The sequence below is a fragment of the Trachemys scripta genome, chromosome 4 (assembly GCF_013100865.1).
Source record: "Trachemys scripta elegans isolate TJP31775 chromosome 4, CAS_Tse_1.0, whole genome shotgun sequence".
Classification (NCBI taxonomy): domain Eukaryota; kingdom Metazoa; phylum Chordata; order Testudines; family Emydidae; genus Trachemys; species Trachemys scripta.
Genome location: NC_048301.1, coordinates 136028839 through 136036960, shown reverse-complemented (window position 1 = coordinate 136036960; position 8122 = coordinate 136028839). Strand labels below are relative to the sequence as shown.

Genomic DNA, 8122 nt, shown 5'->3' with positions numbered 1-8122 from the left:
TTTACATGTTACATCATTGCAGGACTTCACTGAAAGCAACTTTTAATTATACTCAAGGAATGTGTATTATTTGTAAAACATAGGAATTCTGTTCTATTCTACATAACCATTGGAACAACTTTTCAAAGGTTGTGGTGAAATCTCTATCACTGGATTTTTTTTAATTAAGATCCGATATTTTTCTAAAAACTCTGCTCCAGTTCAAACAGGAATTTATCCAGGAAAGTCCTGTGGCTGGTGTTATGGAGGTCCAACTAGATGCCTGTTTTATACAGGAGGTCAGACAAGATGATCTAATTGTCCCTTTGGCCCTTAATAATCTAAAAATCACAATGGTTCTTTCTGGCTTTATAATCTATGAATCTCTTCTATTCTATATAGGTTCTTATACAGCCCCCCCATCCCAATGGTATCTTAACACTCATTAGTACACTAAGCAATCTGACTAACATCAGTCACATGTGGTTTGGTCTCTCTATCTCTCTGCCAGCCTCTCCCCAGAATTTCAGAACCAAATCAGTCCAGTGGACAATCTACTCCTGTATCCTATATCTGACAGTAGCCACTACCAGCTGCCTTAGACGAGAAGTATGAAATAAGCTGCCCATAGAAAAAGATTCATCTTAGTATTGGTTAGTTAGTGGGTCTTTTATGTCCTAAGTCACAACAATTTATGACCCTTGTACAAAGATAAAAGAAGCTTTCTTAAAACTTTGATACTTTTTTCAATAATCTTTCAAACAATAATATTAAAATAGAACCACTGTAGAAGGAGCTGAAAGATGGCAGTCTGCAGCTCTGAATTCAGAGGGAAACACCTGAAATTTTTACTGAAGAACTGAGAGGAAGAGATACAAATTTCCCTAAAATTTCTCCTGAATATTATTATTTCCCCCTCTACCACCAGTCTGAAGAACTAACAGCATTTTACACATAATTTTACTCCCAAAGTCACTTTTCTGCTCCATAATTTTCTCATGGCATTTTTCACCTCCTCATTTCTCAGGGTGTAGATCAAGGGATTCAGCAAGGGGGTGATAATGGTGTAGAACACAGCGACCATCTTATCCTTGGAGAAGGTGGTGGAAGGTCGTAAGTAGATGAAGATACATGGCCCAAAATTTAAAATCACTACAGTGATGTGGGAGGCACAAGTGGAGAGAGCTTTGAGACGCCCTTCAGAAGAGTGGCTTCTCAGGGAGGCTAAGATGACTATATAGGATACAACCAGCACAACAAAAGAGATCAGGGAAATCATCCCGCTATTGGCAACAACCATGATGCCAACAATGAAAGTGTCAGTGCAGACCAGTTTCAGCAAAGGGTGCACATCACAGAAATAGTGATCAATCTCATTGGGCCCACAGAAGGGTAATTGTACAGTCAGGAGAGTCTGAACCATGGAATGCACAAAGCCCCCTGCCCATGAAGCCACCACCATTCAGCTACACACATGCTTATTCATAATGGTCGTATAAAGGAGGGGATTACAGATTGCAATATAACGATCAATAGGCCATCACTGTGAGGATAAAGATCTCGGTGCCCCCAAATAAATGGACCATAACCAGCTGTGCTATGCAGCCAATGAAGGAGATGGTTTTTCCTCTCAACAAGGAAGTCTGCAATCAGTTTTGGGGCTGTGACAGAAGAGTAGCAGATGTCTATGAAGGACAGGTAGCTCAGGAAGAAATACATAGGGCAGTTCAGATGCTCACTGCATATTATAGTGACAATGATGAGGAGATTTCCCAGCACAATGACTAGATAGAAGAGTAAAAACAGCACAAAACACACTTGTTGTAACTCTTGATCCTGGGTGAGTCCTGAGAGGAGGAATTCAGTCACATTATTTGCAGGCTCCATGGACTCAGTGTAATGATGGGTATACAGCATAGAGCTAATTCACCTGCCATAATACAAAATAAGGAAATGAATAATAAATGTATATTGACCAGTGATTATATGAATAAAAATAATGCATTGACAGAAGTAGTAGATTTAGATTAAGAGAAAAAATGGTCAATATTTAACTCAAGGAATAACAGGAACTCAACTTGAATTGCAGAAATATGAGAACAATATATACTCAAAAAATCATTGTGGAAAATTTGGGGAAGATTCATTCTGTTCTTCACACATAATAAATAAGTTGAATGTATCATTAAAGACTTTGACTAAAGAGAAAAATTCAGCCTTAACTATGCTTTGCAACCAGCCCTTCCATGACATGCATTGTATTTTATTCTTACTGCATTGTTAAATACCTTCAGGGATCCAAATTTTCAGCCAGGGGTTTGTTCTTTCTCATGATGACCAGATCTCTCTCTTTGCATTTGGGCACATAAATGTCCATAAGTCACATGCAAACATGGGTGTCTCATTTAAGGAGTCAAAGCTTAATAATTAGTCCCTGATTATTTTCTTCACAAGTATTAGTAATCTCTCTGCTGTGCTTCATAAACGCAACCCACTTTGTGAACAAATGTTCCTTAGATAAAATGAAATCACAAGTCCAAAAAACAGATGTGTCCGCATTAGAGGGTACCTTATGAGGATTTCACCCCTAACTTAAGACCTTTTGACACAAATTTTTTTTTACAACATTTCCTGGGTTCCTTAAGATGGCAAGTGTGGTGAGGGTGTTGACCATACATGGAGAGCAGAGATGTTCCTTGACTTCTTCTATAATGTATGAAGGGAGCAGGGTTGTTAGTGATGTGGGAAGTGGAAAGAGCAGGGTGAGGGGCAGCGGAGGGGCTAATTGTGTGTATTTGGAAGCCCATCTCTGCCCTTAGTATCTCCATCACAAGGTACTTCAACTTCTGAAACACAGGAGCCTGTCTACCACTGTATCTGTCCTGTACCCCTTGCTCATTGGCTGGGAGGTCTCTGGCCCTGCCCCTGATTCCTGCTCCCATTTCCCTGAGGCCAGGAAAAGATGGCTGAAGCAATTGCTTTAGCACAGTTCCAAGTCTGTGCTGATAGGTTGGTTGGGAGTCTATGATCTAGGCTACATCATGACCCTTACAGTCCTCCTGGTTAGGTCTCTATTGTTAGAGAGACATAAAGATGTGACCTAAATTGGTGCTAATCAGAGAGTTCCTGTCTAGAATGATTCTTCAATTCCCTCCATCAGGTTCAATTCCTTTAGGTAGCTTCAATCCCATTATAAATTATGACAAATATTCTTTATGCATAAATAGAATTGCTGAAAAAAATTATCTCCCATGGAAAATTATAATGAAAACAAAAAAATTAATTCTCTTCAAAATGCATTGACAATCAGAAACCAAAAAAACCCCACTAGCTTGGAAATTTTCCTGTATTAAGGCTTTCAACAAAACCTGACATTTTTCAAAAAAACTGCAATTTTTTTTTTCACAAAAATTGCCATTTAGGTCATAAGCATTTTAAGGAACAAGATTTTTAGTAAAAAAAATTGATTGACTTTACCACAAGCTCCAATCGAATGGATATTTTATGGGTCAGACTCACTGATATACATTAGCTTCTTTATGCTACAAGCATGACCCTATATGCGTTATCATTTGACTTCAGATGACTGAATTAAATTTCCTGTATTCTAAAAACATTTTTATGACTGTTCATGAGCTGAAATGCATCATATGTAGGAGATTAGATAGATAGATAGATAGATTTTCTAATAGTTCATGGACCTTCAGCTAATGGCTGTGATAGAGCTATTTTAAATTTTGAAAAATTAAATAAAAATATTGTTACTAATAAATAGTAATACAAAATTTATCAAAGAAAGACGTTCATAATAAAGATTTTAGATTAATTAATTTCAGATTGATGGGTGGAATTAGATTGCAGTGAAGCCTAATAAAACAGTTTCTCTTCTTTTACATTAGTAGAATAGGGCAGGGGGAAATTAATGTAAGATACACAGTCTTACTGGAAAACATTACGTGAATTGTATTTGCAGCTCCAAATACTTACCTGGATGGTGATGTGTTTTATCTCCCCAGCTTCTAACCTGCTCCAGTGGCAAAGGAGTTCAGGTCTGAACAACACTAAGCACTTGCAGAATGATGAGGGTGAATTACTAAGGCATCAAATACTCATTGCAATATAGATTTTCTGGTTTGTAAACTTCATCCCCAAACCAGTCTTTACAAGCCCTATCTCAGGATGTCCTTTGCTCTCTGTCTAGATGTATGAGAACAAAATTAATAAACTGGAGTGGTTTGCTCAAGTCAGCACTCAGGGATGTTCTTAGATTCACTCTCCTCCACCTCATAAAGCCTTAAAGACTGAAAATCTAACTCCAGGAGGGTTGTTGGAAAAAGTCTCCTGGCTGTGAAGTTATAGCAGAAATACTTACATTAAAACACATAATTGCGATGTGTCATTTCCATGGTTAATGAGCTCCCAGAGGCATTTCAAGGCTTCTCCATTGGAAACTGTTGTTGAAGAAGCAATTTTCTATATTGCTTTAGACACATAGTTGATGCAAACTTTTAAACCTGTTTTGAGTCCCTTTCAATATTTTCAATATCCATCTTTCAATTAGATATTAATCCCTTCCCCCTTCTCACATTTTCACCAGGTGATGGCCTGTAGACATCTTTGAACCTTTGTCACATGTCTGAGTTACTGATGACTCCAGATTGTTGAATAACAGGCTGTGACATTATTGACATGAACTGTGACTGTATAGATCATTGTTGCGACCGAGGTCCTATAGTTGCACCAAATCTTGTACAAAGGAGGTCAAGTAAGGTATATGAAAAGGTTGTAATTTGCTGGTTATGATTATGCTGTCTCATTTTTGTATTTGAAGTTATGAATATTGGCTTTGTACTTGTATCTCAATGTGTTTGATTCTAAGTAGCATCAGTGAAGCATTTGGTCAGCTTTTTGAGAAAGGGCTATTCTGAGTAAGTGCCCAATCAAGAAACACTTAACTGACAATGGACCTTGGGAGACTCCAATCCGCATCTGAGGAGCCTTCCTGGGAACGTTAAAGGTAGCATGTGAACGATGGCTGCTGCCTACAAATTGAGTCATGCATGGGCATGTGACTTGCCCGTGTGACTCAAAACTCCATCTTGCTGCTGTAATTTTCCACAGTAAGAACAAAGGGGTTTCCTTTCACATGGTAGAGGATATAAAAGCCCTGGACACCCCTTCATTTTGTCTTCAATCCTGCTTCTGATCTCTGGAGAAACTTTGCTAGAAACTGAAGCTCTAAACAAAAAACTGAAAGACACATCCAAACTGGGATGTTTGTACTCCAAAGACTTGATTGGTTTAAATCAGCAATAATCCCATCAAGCCTAAAACAAGCCTGAACTAAGAACTTTGCAATTGTTTTATGTATTTGATTCCATTTAACCAGTTTTAACTCTCATCTATATTTCTTTCTTTTTATGAATAAACCTTTAGATTTTAGATTCTAAAGGACTGGCAACAGCATGATTTGTGAGTAAGATCTGACTGGTATATTGACCTGGGACTGGGGCTTGGTCCTTTGGGATCGGGAGAAACTTTTTTCTTTTACTGGGATATTGGTTTTCATAACCATTCATCCTCATAAGGAGTGGTGCTGGTGATGATACTGGAAAACTGGAGTGCCTGAGGGAATTGCTTGTATGACTTCTGGTTAGCCAGTGGAATAAAACCAAAGTCCTCTCTGTTTGGCTGGTTTGGTGTACCTTAGTTGTGCAGGACCCCCAGCCTTGGGCTGTGACTGCCTGACTCTAAGCAATTTGTCCTGAATTGATACTCTCAGTAGTGTCCCGCCAAAGGCCACTTTGTTACACAGGCTCAATTGGAATTATTTAATCAGAGATTACTACAGCACTATACAGAATACAGAAAGATACAGATACATTACCACTCTTTGTCATCACATTAAAACTGGCTCTGTGTCTCTACTTCACTCTAGCTGGTGGGACGTCCAGTTTCATTCCCCAACTAAGTTCCCACATCAGTGTCATTTTATAGGGTGTTAGTCAAAAAAAACCTCTCTGCCAAAGAAACATATGTTCTGATGTCATTTCTATACATTCTCAATTTACCTGATTTATGTATAGAGGCATAATTATTTACTGAGAAGCTGAGAAGACCAACAATTCTTAAAGATACTATCTTTCAGTGGGTCCATCTTACCACATAATCATTCTTCCCTTGATATAATAGGCATCACAGACACCTGGTGGACTGAGGACAATCAATGAGACACAATCATTCCGGGGTACAAAATATATCGGAAGGACAGAACAGGTTGTGCAGGGGGGGAGTGGCACTATATGTGAAAGAAAATGTAGAATCAAATGAAGTAAAAATCTTAAGTGAATCCACATGTCCATAGAATCTCTATGGATAGTAATTTCATGCTCTAATAAGAATATAACATTAGGGATCTATTATCAACCACCTGACCAGGACAGTGATAGTGATGATGAAATGCTAAGGGAAATTAGAGAGGCTATCAAAATTAAGAACTCAATAATAGTGGGGGATTTCAATTATTCCCATATTGACTGGGAACATGTCACCTCAGGACGAAATGCGGAGACAAAATTTCTCGATACTTTAAATGACTGCTTCTTGGAGCAGTTGGTACGGAAACCCACAAGGGGAGCGGCAACTCTAGATTTAGTCCTGAGTGGAGTGCAGGAGCTGATCCAAGAGGTAACTATAGCAGGACCGCTTGGAAATAGTGACCATAATATAATAACGTTTAACATCCCTGTGGTGGGAAGAACATCTCAACAGCCCAACACTGTGGCATTTAATTTCAAAAGGGGAAACTATGCAAAAATGAGGGTGTTAGTTAAGCAGAAATTAAAAGGTACAGTGACTAAAGAGAAATCCCTGCAAGCTGCATAGGCGCTTTTTAAAGACACCATAATAGAGGCCCAACTTCAATGTATACCCCAAATTAAGAAACACAATAAAGGAACTAAAAAAGAGCCACTGTGGCTTAACAACCATGTAAAAGAAGCAGTGAGAGATAAAAAGACTTCCTTTAAAAAGTGGAAGTCAAATCCTAGTGAGGCAAATAGAAAGGAGCATAAACACTGCCAAATTAAGTGTAAAAATGTAATAAGAAAAGCCAATGAGGAGTTTGAAGAACGGCTAGCCAAAAACTCAAAAGGTAATAACAAAATGATTTTTAAGTACATCAGAAGCAGGAAGCCTTCTAAACAATCAGTGGGGCCCCTCGATGATCGAGATACAAAAGGAGCGCTTAAAGATGATAAAAGTCATTGCGGAGAAACTAAATGGATTCTTTGCTTCAGTCTTCACGGCTGAGGATGTTGGGGAGATTCCTAAACCTGAGCTGGCTTTTGTAGGTGACAAATCTGAGGAACTCTCATGGATTGAAGTGTCACGAGAGGAGGTTTTGTAATTAATTGATTAACGTAACATTAACAGGTCACCGGGACGAGATGGCATTCACCCAAGAGTTCTGAAACAACCCAAATGTGAAGTTGCGGAACTATTAACTAAGGTTTGTAAATCAGCTTTAAATCAGCTTCTGTACCCAACGACTGGAAGATAGCTAATGTAACACTAATATTTAAAAAGGGCTCTAGAGGTGATCCCAGCAATTACAGACTGGTAAGTCTAACGTCAGTACCGGGCAAATTAGTCGAAACAATAGTAAAGAATAAAATTGTCAGACACATAGAAGAACATAAATTGTTGGGCAAAAGTCAACATGGTTTCTGTAAAGGTAAATCGTGTCTTACTAACATGTGGATATTTCTCTGAAGACATCCATGCGGTGTGCAGAGGCGGTCAAAAAAGCAAATAGGATGTTAGGAATCATTAAAAAGGGGAAAGAGAATAAGACTGAGAATATATTATTGCCTTTATATAAATCAATGGTACGCCCTCATCTCGAATACTGCGTATAGATGTGGTCTCCTCATTTCAAAAAAGATATACTGGCATTAGAAAAGGTTCAGAGAAGGGCAACTAAAATGATTAGGGATTTGGAATGGGTCCCATATGAGGACAGATTAAAGAGGCTAGGACTTTTCAGCTTGGAAAAGAGGAGACTAAGGGGGGATATAATAGAGGTATATAAAATCACGAGTGATGTGGAGAAAGTGAATAAGGAAAAGTTATTTACTTGATC

General features: G+C 38.5%; 1 pseudogene; it reads right to left on the bottom strand.

Annotated features, from left to right (window-relative positions):
* Window positions 1-916: 916 nt before the first annotated feature.
* Window positions 917-1866, bottom strand: LOC117876574 (annotated as a pseudogene).
* Window positions 1867-8122: the final 6256 nt, after the last annotated feature.